This window comes from Bradysia coprophila (assembly GCF_014529535.1).
Source record: "Bradysia coprophila strain Holo2 chromosome X unlocalized genomic scaffold, BU_Bcop_v1 contig_173, whole genome shotgun sequence".
Taxonomy (NCBI): domain Eukaryota; kingdom Metazoa; phylum Arthropoda; class Insecta; order Diptera; family Sciaridae; genus Bradysia; species Bradysia coprophila.
In genome coordinates this window covers 1797406-1820054 of record NW_023503302.1, presented here as the reverse complement: position 1 = coordinate 1820054, position 22649 = coordinate 1797406, and the positions used below count along the sequence as shown (strand labels likewise).

The 22649-nt window shown below is 32.3% G+C and overlaps 1 protein-coding gene and 1 long non-coding RNA gene across 6 annotated transcripts in view; one reads left to right on the top strand and one right to left on the bottom strand.

Annotated features, from left to right (window-relative positions):
- Positions 1 to 22649, top strand: part of LOC119068081 (teneurin-a) — a 289470-nt gene that overhangs the window by 105798 nt on the left and 161023 nt on the right. The window lies entirely within an intron of this gene.
- Positions 3240 to 21317, bottom strand: LOC119068088. Its single transcript, XR_005086090.1, has 3 exons — positions 21301 to 21317; positions 3401 to 3510; positions 3240 to 3353 (listed from the first exon to the last, which is right to left on the bottom strand). It is a non-coding gene; the product is annotated as an uncharacterized LOC119068088 (long non-coding RNA).

Here is a 22649-nt window from a genome sequence, read left to right as displayed (position 1 = left end):
CAAAATATTGTAAAATTCAAGTCAACCCAGTAACTTATTACAAGTCATGGCTGATGGTATTGTACGGACAAACATTTGTTGCCCCTTGTTAGTAAATATTTGGTTAGCTTAATTACATTTACGATAATTGGAATACCCTCTTTTGTACAATATTAAACTGCTATCCAAAACCATTTACCTTCATTCATTTGCCACACCTTTTCTACAGGAAAAAATACGTTGAAAACTTTATCCCACCTCATTCCATACACATAGACAAATCAAACAAAAAAAAAACCTTAAAGGAAAGGAAACTCCTCGAAAAATAATTACAAAAAAAACGCCGTTAAACCAAATCAATTGACTAAGTGACTTCGAAAAGAATACTAAAAAGAATTTTTTTTAATTATTTTGACGAATTAAAATCTTACTTGGCTCAATGGTCCTTCATCTAAATTAACGTTATGGAAAGACATAAAGCTCGTCGTGCTTTTTATTTCACGATGAACAAAACGAAAATGAAAAAAATTTATTGTAACAGAGGAAAAATGGGAAGAATAAAAAAAAAACGAAAAAGAGAAAAATGAGTAAATCGCCTAGAGCGCTAAATGAGAATTTGTCATTTTGATAAATGGATTTTGTCTTGAGTAATTAGATGACATGAAAAGTTTTATACTCAATTAGTTTAAGCATATTTTTCAATTTAAATTGTTGTTTTGTGTGTGCCTCAAATAAAAGTTAACATAAAATTGAACGACTGATTTCCTATTATTTTGCGAAAATTTTCAGAGTATTGTTGTAATGGAATCATAAAAGTTTCTTAACATTTCTGCGTGATGTCTGTTTATGGTTTATTATTAATAAAACCATATTATCCTATAACGATCGAGTGGCTGAACACACACTCACAGTGGGCACCGCAATTTTTTAAATGAAAAATTACTTCTTCTGTTTACATTCTGTGAACGTTGTATCACTAATTGGATTTTATGTTAAATGTTTTCTGCCTTCTGGTTAAATAGATCCGATGTGAAATCGAACGACTGTTTTTCTTCCGTCTTTTTTTTCTCTTCTTTATTCTGGCCACTTTACTACTTAGATGAAATTAGGGGGTGGCCTGGTAAATTATCTCCGACCTAATCATTCCAATTTACAAATTAATTTTTATTAGACCGATGGGATTAATTGATTCAATCGCATATTGTTCATTTATTTAATTAGTTGGTGCTTACAGTCACCAAAATAATTCGTCATTCTAACCGATTTCAATTTAATTTGGATCCATTTCTTGCGGTGTTCTCGGTATATTCCTAAACATTGTTAGAGTACTTTGAGTACATTTGAATGAAATCGGATTCGATATTTTGATTGCGTGTTATTACTCAACATAATTTTCAATTGTCTTAATTGGTGCAATATACATCACTCTTGTTTCGAAAATCTACTTATGTCACATGTCCCAATTAATTCTGCATTTCAATATTTGATCGCAGCACCTAAGATAAACGCGCAGCGTTATATGTATCCTATTGCTTGTTAGGTTAGTTCTCTTATTTTTTATTAAATTCCAGTGAAATGTTTCGATAAACTGTAAAGTTCAGGTGAAATCAGACCTTAAGAAGACTAACTAAGTTATTTAAATAGTTCCATCTCATATTTTGTACTTAATTTTCGTTCCGTTTTAGTTATTATCTTGCTTGTCCATAGCCATGGGATTGCATATCATTTAAATATTTTTCATGAGATTATAAATCCACACGAAAGGCACTTTAGATGTACTTTGTTATATACTACTCACGCTAAATTTTCCGACGTTTTATTAAACGTTGATTAATTGCCAAAGCTCTTTCTTAAATTACAATTTTCATATCTAAACATAATCTTGCATAAACAATATGCGTTCTCTATGTACTCCCCTTTATCGTATATATACATATATTTCCCTTTTAAATAATATGGCAGAGAACAGTTGAAAATAGATCGAGGAACGGATATTTAAAGGACGATGTAAAATTTACCGCCCTTTATTTAGACAAGATTTATTTATAATTGGTGTGTAATGGAAGTTTTGTCCTGAATTATTATGGATAGAAATCGTATACCTTTAAAATATTGGTCTGAAGCACCACCAGTATACCATAAATTTATTCAGCTGAACGAATGCGTGTCAATCATTCTCTATCTTCCTAATTCTAAACATTTAATTTAAAAATTATGTTCGTCTGTGAGCTTAAGGTTTTGTTTAATTATTATTTTTTTCTATTCAAGTTGGCTGAAGTGACAGCGAAAGTCAACGGATATTTTCTTTTCATTTTAGTTAAGAAGGCTGCTATGTAAGGTACTGCACCTTTAAAAATGATCAAATTGATTCAGAGAAAAACAATTTCGATTTTTTTTTTGTTGAAGATTTTGAATACAATTATTTACAGAGGTAAAATGCAATCTAGATTTAAAAAAAAGATCGATTCTCTTATAAATTCTCTTGTAGATTCTCTCGTAGATTATTTGTATGCATTTTGTAATTCTTATGTGATGTATTATTATAATGAAAGAGTGGGTTGCCTGAGAGGAACACTTAGGCTGAAAGGTGTGAACACAAAAGCTGTAATCAACCAGTTGATAACGTGACTGGTCGCTACGACACTAGTCCGTTACAAACCCCAACCGACTGTAAAATGGACACCAACGTAAATGTAGTACGATGTATTCCTTCTCGTGCAAAACGTATACCTATTGCCGTAATATTAACCCAAGAAGCAAGTGCTACAGAAATTACAATAGCGTACTAAAAAAAGAACTTACAATTGTTAAAAGTTTCCCATGTGCAGAATGAGCACTAGCTGAATATCACCAGCTGAATCTACTACACACACTTATTGTATGATAAACAATCAAAACACATTCTTAACAATGTGTTTACTTCATTCATACGTATTATGTCCGCGCATAGATGACGTTTACGTAGAAATGCACTGTGTGTAGGTTGTCTTTGAATTGTTTACAATACAAAGTGTTTTTGTTTGTACACCAGCTGGTGATAATCAGCTGGTGCTCATTCTGCACATAGGAAACTTTTAGCAATTGTACGAAAGGAGAAAATAAAGTTTGTGATGTAGAGCTACTTGAAATACTTTTCCAGGAATAAGCTGTGTCGAGAGTTATTTTCACGTAACAGTAGCGGCTTGACTCTATAACTTTCCCTTTGAAGCCACTCTCTAACTTCCATACTTTACGCCTTGCGCAATAGAAATAAAATCGAAACAGATTTTAGTACACCCGATGAACTTACGTTAGAAATTTGTTTCTGTTTTCAACGCTATTCAATCCACAAATACAATCCAATACAATCCATATGAAATCACATTGAAACATAGCTCGATTGATTACATATACACTTATGCGCGCGAGACGGCAGTATCACTATGAATGTGCGTAACATGTATGAAGTACGAAGTTTTTTATGTGGATTGAGAAACTGTGGTATGTAAGTAAAGAGAATAAGAGTTTCTAACCTAAATTTGATTACTGTAACTCAATTTTTACCTTGAATAATAAGTAAAATTTACTAGTTTCTACACACAAACAACCCTAAAAAAATCAAAACTCCTTCAAAGGAAATTTAAAAAGTTACTGAAATTCAAGCCAAAAGTTGAAGGAAATCTATAAAGCTAGACAAAGGCGGTCCTTTGGCATTCCAAGAAAATAATGTGGAAAGGGAACAGATTCACATCAGTTTTTTTCGTGACTCAGATTCATTTTTTTAACAATCAAGTGGTTGATAAATTACAGTGCTACTCATACTTAAAAACAGTTTCCGTTTTTAAAAGTGAACTTTTTATAAAGTTTAGCATTTATAAATGGCACAATGCATTTATACACAGAAGTGCTGAAACGTTAGTAAACTAAATGTATTGTAAAATATCTGAATTGTGATAAAATAACGAAATTTGTAATAACTGGTGAAGACTCAAAAAGTCCTAAATGATGATGATCAGGGATTATTTTTGGGAAAACACTTTCTTAAATTTTCCCATTTTTTCACAATTTTACGAAAATTCAGTCAATTATCCAGTGGACCCACGTCGAGCTAGTTCAAATCTCACCAAAATCTCTGAATGAACAAGAGTTTTCTCTGTGAAGCATATATGCTAAAAGACCATGCCCAGATCATTTGGTTTAAAAAATTGAATTGTAGAAAGTTTTCCAATAAACAACTTCTAATATCGAAAATAACATATTTCCCATTCTACAACAATGTGTTTACAGTTGACTTATGCTTCTCTAATATCCTCTCTATTCCGATCCCAACAACTGCATGAATACATATTGATGATTGTGTACACATACCAATGCTTTTCCCATGGTCAAAAGGGTATTTTAGACAAGTATACACATCAACGTGATTAATCACAGTTTAAAAATAATTTTTTTAATTTGAAGACATTAAAAGTGATCAACTTTGCCGTAAAGTTTTCATTTAATTTAATTAATTTTAATTAAACTTTCTACACATATACCCTATCCTCAAATACAATCAATTTGCCTCGAACTTATTGAATTTTTTATAACTCATACAGCACAAGTTGTTTGCAATAAGCAAACTCATCGATCAACTCCCAACACAACACGTAGTGACTTTGTTTTGTTAGGAATTGAAGAATAACATACTCAGGGTCGTTTCGGTAAAAATGTTGTTTTTAGAAAACGTTGCTGGATTTTTATATATATTTAGCCCTACGGCTGCAAAACATCGGAGAGAAAGTTTTCTCGACAATGTGGGAAGTTTCTATGCCACTATATGTGATATTTTAGATTGATGTAGTTTCGGTTTTCATATAAAATATTTACTTGAACAATATAATACCTGGTATTCGAAGAAAAATCTTTGGCATATTATCTTTTGTTGGGACGAACGATATAGAGGATGAAGAAGAAAAAAAAAGATGTGCTCGGTCTGTAAACATTCATTTGATTGTAAATAAGTGAACCTGTAGCTTGAATTTCAATAATTATGTAATGGCTGCTATGAAGGATTGTGGATAAATGTAATCGAACGTGACTTCGATTTTGTTTACTGTTGCTGTTTGTTTTTGAAAACCTGGCAATACATTCGCTTTGCAAATGTAGCTAGAGTCAGTTTATATTTTACGCGATAGGAATTCATTTCATTCGTGTAACACATCGCATTCAGTAAGAATTATCCAAGTGGTTATATAAGAAAAAAAACTGACAAATAAATGCATAACGCTTGCATAACAATGATTTCAAATTGAAAAAATCTAATCGCTTCAAAGTGTAAATAGGATGTATATAGGAATCAAGAGTGAATGATGATTCAGTGCAGTGCACCTAGGCAGCCATTAGGTTTATTTAAATTTATTAATATTGCGAAAAATATCGTCGTCTGTGAAAATAAGCATCCTTAGATGACATCCATAGCGTTATATTAGACTTATTTTCATAATGTTTTTCCAAGCAAGTCTTTTCCGACTTTCTATAACATAATCAAATTTTAGCTCGAAAGACTGGTGCAAGAAGCATATCGTACGGTTACGGTATATTATAACAACGGGGTATAATCACTATGACCATGCAATATCGTTAACTTAAGTTTATCCCTGCGTCACGAATCTTTCCGCACGAACTCAGGCTTTCAAGTATAACGGAAATAAAAACCATTCCATTGTTGCATTAAATTACAACAAGAAAATATATTTTTAATTTGCTTATCATCTTATTTTTTCCCCCGTTGCATATTCATTTCTTCTGTTTGTTTAAACTGAAAGTTTGCAATTTTTCAATTTAAATTCTACCGCTTTGTGTTTTCAAGCACTGAAAGATGTGATATTATTACACTTTATGAATGATTTTTTTCCTTGGTTTGCGGTACTTATGTTTCGGGTTTGATAAACAAATTTATACAAAATGCTTTAAAGTGGCTACACCTAGATACACTGGCAGAAAAGTGAGATCCATCTGGAGCGATTACATTTTTCATTTAACTGATGAAGAACTAGTTTGTTATTTCTGAGCAGGATGTTAACGTTTTTTTGTTGGCAATCAATGAAGCGTTAGAGGATAGATGATAGATCACAACTTTCTCTGATTAAGATCCATTTTATGAGAAACTGTGATTACCGAAACGCTCATTATAATGAATTTTCTTACTGTCAACGTCAAAAATTGTATAACGGTTATTAAGTAGCGGAAGCTCTGGTAAATAGCCGTTTAATCGTCACCGATGATTCTTTCGTCTAAGATTCTCCGGTGAATCACCAACGATTCTCTGGTGAATAGCCGATGATTCTCTCATGAATTTCGGGGCAATTTCCGACGAATCTCGGGTGGATCCATGACGAATCTCCGGTAAACAGTTTAGTTTCCGGCATACAAGATTAATAGATTATTCTAAACTGTTTTTAATCGAAATTTAACTCATTCAAAAACAAGAAATCAGTCTGCTGATTCTTTTTTTGTCGACCAAAATTTTACTTTATCCAATTTTATTAGCAGCGGTATACGCGTGGTCGACGCACTCCTCTATTACGAATTCGCTCGCACCACGTCTATCTGTTGCATCAGGTAAATTACATAACTAGATCGATTCTGTGCGAGAATCTGTGCAAATATTGCTCGTTATGCTCTGATGATGTGGGATAAACGAAAAGAAAGAAAGAATCAAACTATAATAAAACACAATCATGAAAAGGAGTAAGTTTTTAAAATGTAATTTAATAGAGTATGGTCTATACATTTTATGCGAAAACAAACACAGTAATAAGCTTCATCAGAACATTTCATTTGAAATTTTATTTCAATTTCTGTACGATAGCGATTATAAATAAAGAAAACAATTCCGCAAATGCAATGAGTGGATAAAATTATTATTTAGAAGATAAAGAAGGAAAATTAATATTTGTTTATCCGGGGCTATATTGTTTTAATTACGAAAGTTAAATTGGATTTCTATTTTTTTTATTGTTTGCAAGAAAAAGTCCTTCGTATTTATTCAATTTTATGAATTTTATGTGGCTATTAGGTATAATAATAAAGAATAAAGAGGATGTGGAAAAGATTTTATTCTTTCTTGTTTGCCATTAAATTGTTATGTTGTAGCCTTGAGTTGAATGTTGCGGTGGAAGATTTTTATGAGAATCAACTGCTTCAAGCTAAACATTGTAACTCCTTCTTCGTCTTTCTATAATTTTATCCGAGATCAATAAGTCTTATACCAGAAAACTTCACAGACATATAGAAAAAGAAGAAGACCATCTCGAGATAAGTATGCAGTTCCAAAGTCGATGCATGCACACATACACAAATATAGATAATCCGAAATGTATTTTCATGTGATAAAATCAATACTTCACTTTTCACACTTCATTCTACGACCAATTTTAAAGTATCAAAATAACAAAAAAATTTGTACAATTCAAATGTACTCCACCTACAATAATACGTACATGTAAAAAAAAAAAGAGGGAAATAATATGATATGCAACCATTACGTGTTCCAGTTCCTAGTCATTTAAATAAATTGAAATTCGGCAAGGGATTATTATTTTCCACGACCATCTTGTTCAATGATGATAGTGACTTTAAAAAAAATCAAAATTATAATAATACATTTTACGTAGATATCTGATTCTGCTGCTGTCTCGGATGTGAACATGAATAATATAAAGGCGAATAGAAACGAAAATGTACATACATTTCAGATGTTCTCAACGGGTTTCTATATCTTGCCATTTTCTTCAGATGCTGAATAAAATCCCATATGGAAATGTGTTGCAATTTTACCCTAATAAAAAATAAATTTTCCTTTCCTTTTTACAATTTTTTTTCTCTCCTCTTTCGTTCTTTTCAGGATTATTAGCACCACTTTCTATGCAATTTGTTTCGATGGTTATATTAGATGGATTTTTATTTCTAAAAAGTTCCATTTAACCGGTTATAAGGGTTGGGAAAAAATGTAATAATGAGACCGTATATCGGAAGGGAAGAATTGAATGTATGAAGTGCAGAAATATCTAATGTAATTGAGTCAACAAAGATAAGAAAATCAAAATCTGATCAGTAATTTTAGGGAAGAAGCGGATGTCCTTTTTATCATTGTATTGAGTGGAATCGATCTTCCCCATTGTTAACGTTTGGTGTGGAAAATAGTGTGAGATAATTAAATCTAACATCAAATAATTCACCGAAATTTCCAATTTCCTTAGAATTGAAAACTTTTAAAATTTTAGTACACTGATTCCAAAAATTATATCCACCGGCTGCATTGATATTTAATATTTCGGGCAAAGTATAATTTTATTGCCACTACATGATGGTGTCATTGAAGTGTTGACGAAAAGTGCATCTAGTTTTCACTTAGTTAGATAATTAGCAGCAGCTCTATTTAAAGTTCACAATACCGCTTAAGTCGGGCATGCAGCTGTGCGGCACTCAAAATTAATCCGAAACGAAAATATACCATCGATCTACCCTAGTTCAGTACTCATGCAGGGGAAAGATAATCCTTTAGATTAATACCCTCTTGATATTCACTCATAGGCAGAGTGTGGAGCCGCCGAAAAAAAGTTGAGCGGCATCGTTTAGACAAACAAATATTTCCGGCGGCTTGACATAGCTTTGGGTGAATATTTGTTCAAAAAGCTGCAATTTTTCGGTTAGCCGAAAAAACTTTCACCAGCTCTCATCTTCTACAACATGTTTCTATCATGTCCCTTACGAAATAGCCTAACTATAGGAAAGTTATTATTTTGCCGTCATAGACGACAAATCATTGTACTTGTAAACAACTTTGTTTTGCCAAGGTAAAACGACACTGTGTTATTTACAATTCCTGTAATTAAGATGCTATACTATTAAATATTTTCAGCATTTCATGTAGATATCCAGCGACAGTCACAATTTTGGATCCACTCAACATAAAATGCACGTTCCATACTGCCATGCTTTTGTTCATCCCAATGACATTAATTATATACGAAATCCTTTTGTTCGGGTATTACCATCACCATTACCACTCTACTCTCTTGTAAAGTTTTTTTTAAACTTGTTTCGTTCGCCCCACTTCACCTCCATGTTTATCTGTACGTCCATCATTCTCATGTGCCCTTTAATTTGCATTTATGTGTGGACGATGCTTTACGAAACATGGATATATTTGAAACTATTTGAACAACCAATTTATTTGGAAATTGAAGTGGAAGTATGTGAAATGTTGGCAGGTCAAAACTTTAAATTCGTATTCCCTGTTTTGTTTTATTTTTTAATTAAACCATAATAATTAATTACATCGAAATGTTATTAAAAATGCAAAAAAATGCTCCGCAACTTCTATTACAAACTAAAAGAGTAAAGAATTTCTTCCGCAAGCATTTTGCACCATACTACTGACTTAATAATCTAAACGAGTCGGAACTTCTTTCAAGAAGAGAAATATCAGTTGTTTTATTAGTCTGTACCGATTCTTTGTTCGTATCATAGTGCCACATTAGTAGAAGAATTTTTTTATTAGAGACAAGAACTCTTTTGCCCTAAGTGCCCTATATAATCTGTATGAATTCGGAGTGCACCGAATTTTGCAACTTCATCAAATACAGTATATGTAAAAGTATATTACTTCCGAGGTTCCAAGTTGTGTATTTGATAAGTGGGGTGTTACACCTCCCCGAAGGGGAGGGCTGTATTCCCCACTTGACAAATAACAACTTGGAACCTCGTAAGTACAATGCTTTACGTGATTAGGCAATGTAAATGAAAATCAAACATGCCGTAACACGTAAAATCTTCTACTTCATAAGTTTCAACATATACAGTGGAGTCAATTAAATTTAGACATGAGTTTGCTTCAGCTGTTTTTCAGCTGATCCACACATACAAACAAAACAGCTTATTCGGTTTATACGGATGAAATAGCTATACAAATGCTTGTGTAAGTGAAACAACCGTATAAAAAAGAATGAGGATTTTGATTTATATTTTGTCGTCGCGCCTGCAATGATCAAAGGAAAGAATATTCGTTCCTTTAGCTAATGAATGGAGTAAAAATAATTTCAAATTGATTGACATCGCTTTAAATTTAGAAAGACAACCGACCGTAAGAATTTTACCATCTCCAACACAGCTTTACTCGCGTTCAACCTCTTCCATAATTTTTAATCTGCATATCTACATACGAATGATGCGCAAAAATCTTTCTTTCAGCTCGAGCGATTTTATTTGGAAGGATTTGAACAGTACACTATTCGATGAATTCATACTACGCACCTTTTCAAACGTGCGTCTATGTAACAAAGCAGATTTTTTTTTTTTTTTTTTTGATATAACAAACACAAAAAAACATATCCTTAGACCATATTGTAAAGGAACTCAATATCTGAATGAATATCAAGGGACTCATATAGATAGGCGTATCCCATGAGTACCCTATTAAAGTTTTTTTTTCTTTATCGTCTTTAACATGCCAAACTTCAATCTTTTCGCATATTATTTTCTGAATGTCCCTTTTTTTTAACATGTTCTTATGTTTATTGTTCATGTTCGATGTGTGTGTATAGGTTTGAATACCGTACGTTGAATATGTATATGCATAACTCACCGAATTGATTCAACATGGTCCGTTTATTCGGCTCCAATTACAATTCACAACAGTACTTTAAGAGTTAAAAGCGTTTCCTTGGTTTCATTCTTGGGAGATGATTTTATGTTCTAATGAAAATACGTTGCATGGTTGTTCACCAGGTGCAACCTGTAAAACATGATGTTGTGTGGAAGACATACGTACGGATGACGAGATACTATTAAACAAGACTGAACAACGTTAGCGACGCTCACGTTCACGCTCACAATTAGATTATTTTATTTCATCATCCATTGATTACGTAGTTGTTGTGAAATCACAGGAGAAGGTGCGAGGAAAAATCTGTCGATGATACCATTCTATTATCAGTGGCGATGATAACAAAATGATGATAACTAGCATGCAATTGACGATAAGCGTCGTTACAGAAACCAAAATTGTTAATTTAAAGTTTTCGGAAAAGTTCTTGCCATCTATCGACTCGAGCGTAACTCTACGTGCATAAGCTGTACATCGAAACATTTTCGCCATTTTCAACGAGCTACAAACATATATGGTTTTTTAGTCTACATATTTCCATTGACTCAATCTGGGGAGTCCATATGTTAGATGGGTCATAGACTGAAGAAGAATGGTTTCTGTTTTCTATTATTTTAGGTGGCAGAACGTTATTCATGACAGCCCTACTACTAGGCCTGTCATATGTGTAATCAGTCCACACCATAGTTATTAAAACCAATGTCATACTGTTCCGCCACGGGTAAATTGAAAATGGTTCACCAGATATTAAAACAATTAAGTCAAATTGCCTGTGAGATGGAATAGAAAAGTTTCGATGAGCTCAAAGTCGGTATATTTGCTGACCTGTCTCCGAACAACAATCATCCATTGTCTTGTAGAATTTTACTCTCAGAAAATGATGATGACGATGATGATTTCATAGTCTTTACAGAAACGACATCATGCCACAATTGGGACACATTACTAAAATTAACTTTTGGAATTCTTTCTTTCTCTAAGCACTAGTACGATGTGGCTGCTATACTCTATATGCGCCATCAGTGTTAATTTGAAATGAACAAAGACCGGTAATAGTTTAAAACAGTCCTTTGAACATTACTTTTGAAAATAACGGCACGAACAAAATGCTGGTTCAAAGAAAAATTTTTAGCTTTTCATTTCAGAAAGTGTATACCAACAGCAACACCATAAAAAACTTTCATTATAACTCTTTTTTATTGCTGTATGAAGGATGAGTTTTTTTTTTCTGTGTTATAGGTTTGACTTAAAGGAAACCGGAAAAACATGTCTACAGAAGAAAGAAAAAAACTACACTCAAAGCGTTATAATTTGTATATGTCCTGATTCGTATCCGTACAATAGGCTTTTTTCAGCAATGGAACAAACTGAAGCCATACCATTGTGAAATTAATACTGATGTAAAGTTTGACAAGAATTATTTAATATGTGGAGCCTTGACACGGCAGGTATTACATTATTTTTAGTGTCGTGTAGAATTGTTGAGTTTTCTTATGAAAAAAATATGAATGGTTGCCACTTCGTCCTTTTACCACAGTTTTGTTCATTGTTCCAAGTTTACCTTTTAACAAAAGAAATGCAAAAGCTTGGATTCGGATGCATATTATATATGGAAACGGTAACGAAAGCGTAAAATTCTTGTGGAATTCATAACATGCACATTCGGCTCGGCTAAATATTGAATTAAGACATATTCAAATGGAGTTTCTTCGTTAATGTTATGTGGTTTAGAATTATTTGGTTGTGGTGCATTAATATGTTGGATAATAAAGTTTTGTTTTAATGGTGTTCATAGGTAAATTTACCCGAAAATTTTCGTGTGGTATTGGTAAATGTTGTATAGGTGGTTTGAATGGCTTAAATTCTTGGAAGTGAAATTTATTATTTACAGGAAATTAGTTTAGGGAATATGTTTTATGTTGAATGTGTGTTACTAAAGTTTCTCTGAATTTATCGGTGTCTGCAATTTCGTGAAAATTCATGCATTTGTTTTCATTGAAATTTATCAACAGTAATAGAATTGTAATTCGAAAATTAACTTTGCACAAAGGTATGACAATTATAGTGGAGGGGAGCGATTGTTTTCTTTTTCTTTAATTGTTTCGACATACTATTTCATAAAATGTTGGAACTTCTGGTGAGTTGCTATGCAAAGTTTCTTTATGACCGTTCCGAGTTGCGGGTTCCGGGAAATAGTGAGGGCTGATAAATAATAGTTACAAAAAAGTGTTCAAGTTTGCGGAATTTTCTTCAAACTTTGAAGGTTTTCCTGACAGTTTTAGGTTTTTTCTACGTATGCTAAAACTAATAGGTAGTGAAACACAAACTAAATATTCACTGTACAGCCAAACAACACTTTATCTTCGGGTAGAGCAGAGAGAGTGGTTTTTGTATTGTATGGAGGTTATTTGTCTTAAGCAAGAGGAGTAACAGATTGGATGCTTATAATACTTTGCCTTACTTTAGCAGGGCTTATTATCGGAAATTTCAATTCTGAAAAATTCAAAAATTCTGAAAAAAGTTCCAAAAATGCCGATAAAATTCTGAAAGATTTTTCGGAATTTTTTCAGAATTTCAGAATTGAAATTCCCAACAATAAGCCCTGCAATGTAGTCTTTCAATATTTTTCAATCGATCACATAGACGGAATAAATTGTCATTAATACATCAAAGGATATACCAGCAATTCATTTTGCCAATGAAACATTTTCTTATGTGTTGCATACAATGCTTACATGCCCTGCAAATTCATCCATTCATTACATTGTTACATTCATTTCGGTGCAAACTGCATTTATTCTTTGTAATTTACATTTTTGCATTATTTTCGTGTAACATCGTAAGGATTCGCTTTGTTAGAGTAAATTGAATGAAGAAAAATCTTTTCGTTTTCCAATTTATGCTTTTCAACTGTTCGGGTACAGGTCACGATTGATCTACCATTTTATTTCAAAGGTTTCAACTCTAAATTCTTCCGTTCCTGTTTCGCCGTAAAAGCAACATTTTTGTTCGTACCCTATTTCACTGAATTAAATGTGATTTTGAAAGAAAATATTAAATTCTTTTTTACCGTATTGGTCGGTATAATAATGCGCGTTGCTAAGTTGTTGATTATGATAAATGTTGAGATTGAATCAAAAACAAATAAAATGAAAAATATTATCCACTTCACCAATGGAGAGAGCATTGACTTCGCTTAAATTTATGTTTTAGTTTTGTCGAAATCTTTCTTTACAATATTGCGTGCACAAGGACTCGGTAATAATGAAAAATATGACTCCGGAATGGTTGTACCAGTTTCTTCTTAACCTCTCCAAAAAGGAAACATTAAACGGTCAAAGTTATTGTATTATTCATAAATATGAAGTATGGGACTTATGCGATTATCCGTACGTTTGCAACATCGGAACAGGATATTAAGAGGATATAGACATTAAACTTTTGATATGACTTTGTGATGGAGGAGAAACTCGAAAATGTAGATGTAGATGCACATGTTGCATTCAAAATTGATCAATAAATTTCCGTCATGGCACTTATTAGATAATGAATTGAAACTGGGAATTTACATAAAAATTTAATCGACAAAACGAAAATACGAGTCAAAACCCATAATTTCTTTTACATAAAAAATGGGGCGCAATTATATGCAATTATTTTTAGTTTGTTTGTCCTGAAAAACATTGAAAATATTGTACATGAGGTACAGGTGCGTTGTTGCGATATGGCTGTGTCTGTATGTAATATAACAAAAACTTTTTTTTTTCGTTTTGTTTCATACAATAAACACGTAATTAAAATGTTAATGAAAGTGCATTTAGCTTGTTTAGCTACTGTTTGGTTTCGTATTATTTTACGTGTGCATAAACCGATATCCACTTATTACACAGTAATTGCAAATGTGCGAACTGCAAGTTGCTACAATTATTTCGCTGATGAAACAGTAATTAGCGTTATATATTATACAATTATGGATGATTGATCCGAAAATTTGAATTAAATATTTTGTTCCACTTTTTTTTCCATGTTGGTGTTGTTTGTAAAATTCAGTTTCACTGTTGCACCGATAAAAATTTAAATTTGATAATTTAATAATAATTCGGTTCAATTTGCAATTATAATACTCAATATATGAACATTTTTTTTTGGCTCTTGTTCGTTTTGCCATGTATTTTTTTATATGCTCTGTAACGACATTAATCAATTAATTTGAATATAAATTATTTAAATAAATGCACGTAATCATCATGACGAAAATAAAGTCCGGAGGGATCATTGAACCTGTAAATCAATTAAAATCAAAGAACACAAATAACATTTACCATAAGCCTTGGCTTCCTTTTTTTCGTTCTTCTTTTAGCATTTGAAGCGTTCGGCTCAATGTACGAAAATATACTGACTAGAGACATGAAATAACGGAAAGATCTCATATGGGAGTATATTCATCGTATAAATTTGATGTTTGTTTGCTTTGGTACATCTGCGCTATTCTTAAAATGATCGTTATCGTTGCAATAAATATAACTCATAACAGCCTATAGGTTTCCCCTTTCTTCTGCGTATTCTTTGTTTCAGATATGCCCTCGAACGTGGCGCGCATATAATAGCAATGCCTCAGTATCCTTTGATCCAATCCCGAAAGGTGTGAAATACACGATGGCTGTCAATGAGAAAACATAATTTCGTGGTTTCCCTGTTATCGGCCGCCTGTTCTCTCGTTTGTCACGTACGTCACATTGCAACATGTCGCAATAAAATACCACGGTCATTTTCTTAAATATTTCAGAACTTTAGTAGGCAAAACGTAATATATATCTGCCCGGATATGAGTAGAAAATCCCATCTTGACAAAAATGACTTTGAAACCAATTTCGGGATTGTAAACCAACAAATAAAATTTATCTAAGCAATAAATCATCATATCATAATACAGGTTTTTAAGATCAAAAATCCTAAAATAAATGTTGTGGTGCACACGCGTGTGTATATCCATAATACCGTACACATTATAATATCTTGAGCACACGCAACAGGAAAAACTCTTTGCATCTGCCCATTTCATCATAACAGCGAAGTGCAATTTTTGCTTATAATTTCCAACGCAAAAACATTCAAAAACCATTCGATGTAAGCAAGCATTTCGGATGTGATATGTACACAAAATCAGAAACGAAAATTGTGAAAACACCAGCGGCATCAGAAACAAAGTTTAAACTAAAAATAATTAAAACTAAACAAAATAATCTTAGATTGCATCCTGCACAACTGCAGAGGTGTTAGGTGTGTGTTTTGCTGGCAGATTTTGGTTTCTCTCTGATGCTATGCACATTGCATGCATATACAATTAGGTGTACAGTGTACATGGGCGAAATATTTATATGCAAATCCATAATTTGTTTCAAAGTAATGCATAACAGTGCGGGAAACTATTTTATACAATCTTATATTTGAATATCTGGGTGTTTAATATGAAGTGGTGCAAATGGTTAGCAGGTAGATCCTTTATGCCTGGCTTATGAAAGCAAATTTTGCTCCCTATATTTTACACGTAAAAAGTTACTATTTTAAGATAAACTCAAAATATATAATTAAAAGTTGCTAATTATGTGAATAATATTAAGTTCCTTTCCTTTTTCATTGCAGGTATGTAACCATGGTTTTCATATTGGCTGCTTGTATAATTCGGTAAAATGAGGATCGCTGTTCGACTCGAAGTATCGTCTGTTTTTTTTCCCAACATATACATGTTATATAAAACTTTGATATTTGGCTTTATCGACTATTGAAGTAGTCGTTATCAATAGATTCGTTGCGACGCTTTTTGAATTCGGACAGTTAGCTGCTAGTATAATTCCATCTACGATAAGAAGGCTTACGTTAAGAAGACATGTGTGTACGTCTCGTTTAAGTCTTGATGATTATTGCCATTGGATTTTATTGGTGACTTCATATTATTACATTTTCCCCTTGGTTTGACACATTTATGTGGGGAAGGTGTTTTCCGTATTTTTCGTAGTTTTGTTTTTGCTATTTTGTTCCGACCGCTCGAACAATGAGATTTAGAAGAATTGCTTTAGTTAAAATAATAATTTGTATGTACAGCAGTGCAATGGAAGTAGTGTCGTAATAGTATGTTGTGTTACAATTATCATTACAATACGTGTAACACATCATGCTTTGTGCCAACCGAGAATTGAAATAGACAAATGCCCAAAAAATCATAATTTTCATGGTAAACAATCACTCTTCAAATTTGATCGATCACATTGCTTTGCATTTTCTAAAACGAATGTTGTAATAACTCATACAAATTCCATAACAACACTGCTTTGAGTGTTGAAATATCCCATCAAACGGGTGCTGAAATAAGTCACTTTACAACACTAAAATGAGTGCTGAAAAGAGTCGTATTTCAATTCTCGGTGGCACAAAAGGATTTGTCGCATACATTATATTGTGCGCTAGTACGAAAAAGTGTCGTTTGGTTTGTAAAAATGAAGAAGCCACTTTCGAACATAAATTCTTGTTCCTGGTGCGTTAACTGGAATTTCGAGCATACAATGTGCAGTCAACCTCGACGACGCACATGTTAGGAAAATAGTTATTGTGGTTATGTAGTAATGACATACACATTTAAAGAGGAGATGGGATGCAAAAATGGTGGAAATTGTTGTTCGAAGTACCCTCGATTTTTTCTTACAATATTTAACTATTGGGTTCGCCCTTCATCATTGCTACAACAATATATAAACAATATCAATTCATCATTCCAACTTTTTTATTTGCTTTTGAGTATAGTTCCCTATGGTCGAAAGTGCCTTATTACAAAACTAGGTTAAAGATGAGACAACATAGATTGGGCTTCACCTCAACATTCACATGAAAACTGGACTTTTCAATATTTTTTCCCTTGTGTTCGAATTAAGTAATTTTTTGCAATAATAAATTCCTGGTTGAGAGCAGTTGAAACTCTCGTCGGTTCTGTTTATTTCATTCGTTCTATTGGTTCCACATGTTTCACATAAGAGTATTAATTCCACGCGTACGAGCTAGTGCAACGACTCATCCTCCGTAGCTACTGTTGAAAGCATAAAAAGCGATGTGGAACGTATAAAATTGCAGAACGTTAAGCACATAAAAAGTTTACTGTAGATAAGTTTATCCAATGTTCATTATTATTCGCTTTCAGTGCTGGTCTCAGTCACTTCTTGCCATCATTAGATTTAATTTCACTTTGTTGAAATTTAGCCTTTTGTACTGCAAACATTAACATCGATACAAAACTTGTCTTTATTAAATTTTTGCCCTGATTGTCAAGGATTATTATAACTATTGTAGTGTTCGTTCATCGTTTACTCTTCACTTTTTTCTCAATAGGCTAAGAAAGAAAAGTAGAAAATTTGCTTCTTGAGATGTTTTTTTTATCATCACCTGTTTTGTTTTCCACTTTTTTCAACAAATTTATCGGCGAAGGACTCAGGAGACGAAGTAGCTATTTTCTCAACACATACTGCGTAGGGAAACCGTTTTTTTTTTTCATTTAACAAAGAAAGTGCGACGAATTTATCTCCAATAAGATTGTTAGTCTCACCAACGTGCTTCATTCTTTATAATAACAAAACAAAAACCGTCTAGCGACGTTTCTTGTTCGTTATTGTTCATCACTGTTAATCGATAAATAAAATGGCATGGAATAAGCCATGTTTTTATCAACGTTCCAAGGTTATAATATCATTTTTAAGGATATTAATTACCAACATATCTGGCGATAAAGTGAATATGATTCACTTAATATCGAAAATAAAATGATTTATGCTCCGCCTATCCATTGTTTAACCACATTTGATTAATCTGATTCTGATGCAGAGAACATAATAAAATGTGAATGGCTTGTAAATAATGTTACAGAAATTATATTTTATAAAGAAATACACGACGTATATGGCGAGTAATTTAAAAAAAAATACGAGTTAAATGATGCAATGACTGATTGTCTCAACGTGTAAATTATAATAATTTTTTTCTCTTTCTTCATTCAACGAAATGTTAGTGTTCTTGCGATAAGAATCAGTAAAACAAAATAATTTTCGAAAACTGAAAATTTATTCATTCATCACTCAATAAAAGTCAAAACCTGGGTCAAAACATATGTATTATGACACTTTTTCCATAACACAAATGTTACAAATGAACCTTCAAAATAAATTTACACACTGGTAATTCAAGCCTACTCAAACAACACCTCGAACAATAAACTAATGTTACAGAAGAGAGATTTTTTTTTTCTCCTCGAACAAACAAACATACAAGCCAAATAATAATATTTTATTTCAACTTCCAATACAAGAAATATATATATAATGACATGCCTGCTTTGTTTGTTTACCATTTCACTATCGACGATGCACTTCAAGATAGATCTGAAACACATAACCGACATGACATCCAATGTTATACGATTATAAACGCTCGGAGACCCACTCTTCTGACGATATATGAAGAAAGAAAAAAATCAAGTGAAAAAATACAAGTAATCTGAATCCGTATAACAATCTGGTATGCTTCAAATGTAATTTATTATTATTAAAATGAATAGAAAATATCAAATTTCATTATTATTCATTTTAAATTGAATTAAATCAAAGTACCTCAAACTCCCATATAATATTTTCTATATTCTCTGATGCTGAGTGTTGTTCTCTGCGTACACTCGTCGACATTAGTTTTTGATATATAAAAAAAAATTGTGTTCATCGCGCGGTATATATACTTAGTAAATTGAATTAAATTTCATTTGAGAAGATTGCATGCGCATACAAAGGGTGCTTTTATTAATATCATTTTAACAACAAAACTGAATCGTAATGAAAAGAATAACAAACAAACTAAAAAGACGAAATAAAATCCATAAATAGCCTGATTTATATTATAAATTAAGTATCGTGAGTTTATACGAACGTATAAATGGGATCCAATCATTGCACATGCTCATTTTATGTTACGCGAAAAATAAAATGTAAAAAGAATATTAGCAGCCGCAATATTATATTAGTTATATCTATCATTATAATAAAATATGGTGTAGGATGATGGTACAAACTTAGAACGTTTAAATAACCCAACCATACACAAAAATACAACTCGTCCATTCAGAGTGTAATGAAAGGTTTAATAAAGAATTTATTGTGCAACCGTTTGTACAATGTGTGTCTTTGAGGAAAAAATGAAATAAAATATAAAAAAAGTAAAAGAAAAAAAAGACGAAGAAAGAAAACACAGTCAGTAAAGTATAAATACATAAAGTTCTCCTACTTTAATGGACTGAAGTTTATTTAACGAGAGAATTTTCATTTTACAACTAAAAACATTTATTTGCAATATTTTTGAAAAAATATTTTTTCATTTATGGTGACAGTAAATATGTTTTATAGAGAAGTATATGATGTATACTTTCTTCGCAAAACGTTTAACAATTGATGAAAAGCGAACTTTAATTGGTTATTTAATTCGCATAAACTTGTGATGTTTATTTAGGAGAATCGCAAAATTTTATATTTTCCTTTGTCGGCATAAAATACAATTCATTTTGCACAGATACTGTTTATATAAAACGGTCCCACTTTGCAAGTGGGGTGGTATTTATGCAAGGAAGTGTTTCATGTATTGAAAAATTGAGATTTTTTACCAATTGCAAATTTGTTGATAAGATGATAAAATCTTATGTTGGTGCGTAGATATGTGTCCAAATCAAAATTGCTCAGAGCGATAACACGCTGAAAAGCTACAGTTTGCTTGACCTTCTTCAAGTAAATTAAACTTTTCAAAGACATGCAGGCGTTTTACCCAACAAAATCACTGATGCTGGATACTAACTTTGTTCAAAGTTTGATGCAAAATCGTTTACTTCATTCTTTTGAACATATTTTTCACTATATATGGGTAACTCCAGCTAATTTGAGAATTTTTGAAATATTTTCACCAAATGAAAACCGATTTCAGTAAACTTTTTTTTTCCTTGAAAGCTAATTGACCAGACGCGTCGTTTAAGCCACATATTAGGTCGGTGGTCGAAAATCTCGACGAGATACCACCATAAAATTTTATGCTTGTTTTTAGAAAAGTTTTGAAAATTATAGTTTATTTCACGATATCTGAACCAATTTCGTTAAACTTTTTTTTTTGCTGAAAGCTATTGACAAGACGCGTAGTTTGAAACCAATATGAGGTCATTGGCATAACGTCTCGGGCAGATATGACCGAAAAGTGCTTTTTGTGTTCGACTTTCCAAGATATTCTCAATAAATCTCAAATGTTTTCTGTAGAAACGAACGCCACAATTGCACCAAATGACACGAAATTACATTTTTTCATATAGAAACTGAAGATCAATGTCATTCGAAAGCTACAGTATATGACTTCAAGAGAAAAATAACTTTGGCTCGATCAGGTTAGTTGGGTGAGTGAAGTAGATAAAATCAACTTCGCAATGGGGAAAAGTGTCATCCTCGAATTTTGACTTGTCGAAGTTATCTCGAAAAATTTTGAAACCATTTTTTTAAACGGTTTTGAGCCAAAGCAACATTTACTGTGGGGCAACCATTTCGAAAAAAAGAAATATTTATGGTTATTAATGACCACTGAAAAATATCTTTCAATTGAACTAAGATGGAATAGTTCGATGTTAAATTGACCTAAATTTACAAAATTTGAGAACCCGATGTTATGGGAATGTTAAATTAATCTCAAGGCCACAAATAAGAAATGTTTTCAATGTCGAAAGCCTTGCCATATTTAATGGCTACTAAAAACTTTGAATTGAAAGCGAATTTATCGCAAGAGTAGAAAGTAAGCAGACAAAACTTTATTAAAAAACACGAAAAATTGAATAAATTTGCCCCACAATTTACACTTTGCTCTATTTCACGCACTTCAATATTTTAAATAATAACAATACAGCTGATTTCGTTGTTATACAACTCATCAGTGCACCTTTATCATCGATAATCATGTGCATATCAGCTGCCAAACTGTTTAAGACTGAACACAGATCTAAACATGTACGACCACTCTTCACAAAAAAGTACCGTAGAAACAGTAAAAATAGTAAAAAAGTTAAATATGGCAAGGCTTTCCACATTGAAAACATTTCTTATTTGTGGCCTTGAGATTAATTTAACATTCCCATAACATCGGGTTCTCAAACTGAAAAATATCACTTTTATAGACACATCTCCCACAAATTTAGGGCTACCAACCTCATATTGGGCTTAAACTGCGCGTCTTGACCATAGCTTTCAGGAAAAAAAAAGTTTACAGAAATCAGTTTACATTTGGTGAAAATATTTCGAAAAGTCACAAACGTGTAACGCAACTAACCGCCGACCTCTTCGATCACACAAGTCACACTTCGCAGGCTAAAAATTCCAATACTTTTGGCATGAAAGCACTGGGTCTCCTTAGTATTAGAAAATTTATAGACGGATTTGTTACCGCAAAACATAGCCAACACAGCTCACTTTATGCCTCAGAAATGATGAAATTTGTAACGCAACTAACCCTGGAGTTACCCATATAAGACCACATTAACCGGAGGTTATCGCTTTTTTGTCGTTGCAGTCGATAACAGTTTGCCATCATTAAATTATTGAAATTTTCGTCAACAAAGTTCTACAGAATTCCATTATTTAAATATTTGTGCTATATATACCTACGGCATTCAATTATGAGACAAAACTATTTCTGTGGAATAAAGTTACGACACTCATTTAATTTACAGAATAGACACAAGACTACGAGTGGCGAAAATAGGGAGTTTGCGATTTTCACTAGAAATTTGTAAGTGGACGTATTTGAAACTTATAGGTTGTCACTCCATATCGAGCTCCATATACTTTATGAATAAAGCAAACTTTATATTGAGAAGTTACTCTTAATTTTCAAGTTTTACGTAAACTTGTAAGTGAAAATGGCAATCTTCCTAATATCAAAATAATAATTGGTGTCCTTCACAAACTAATAGGTGAAAGTCTCTTGTCAAAAT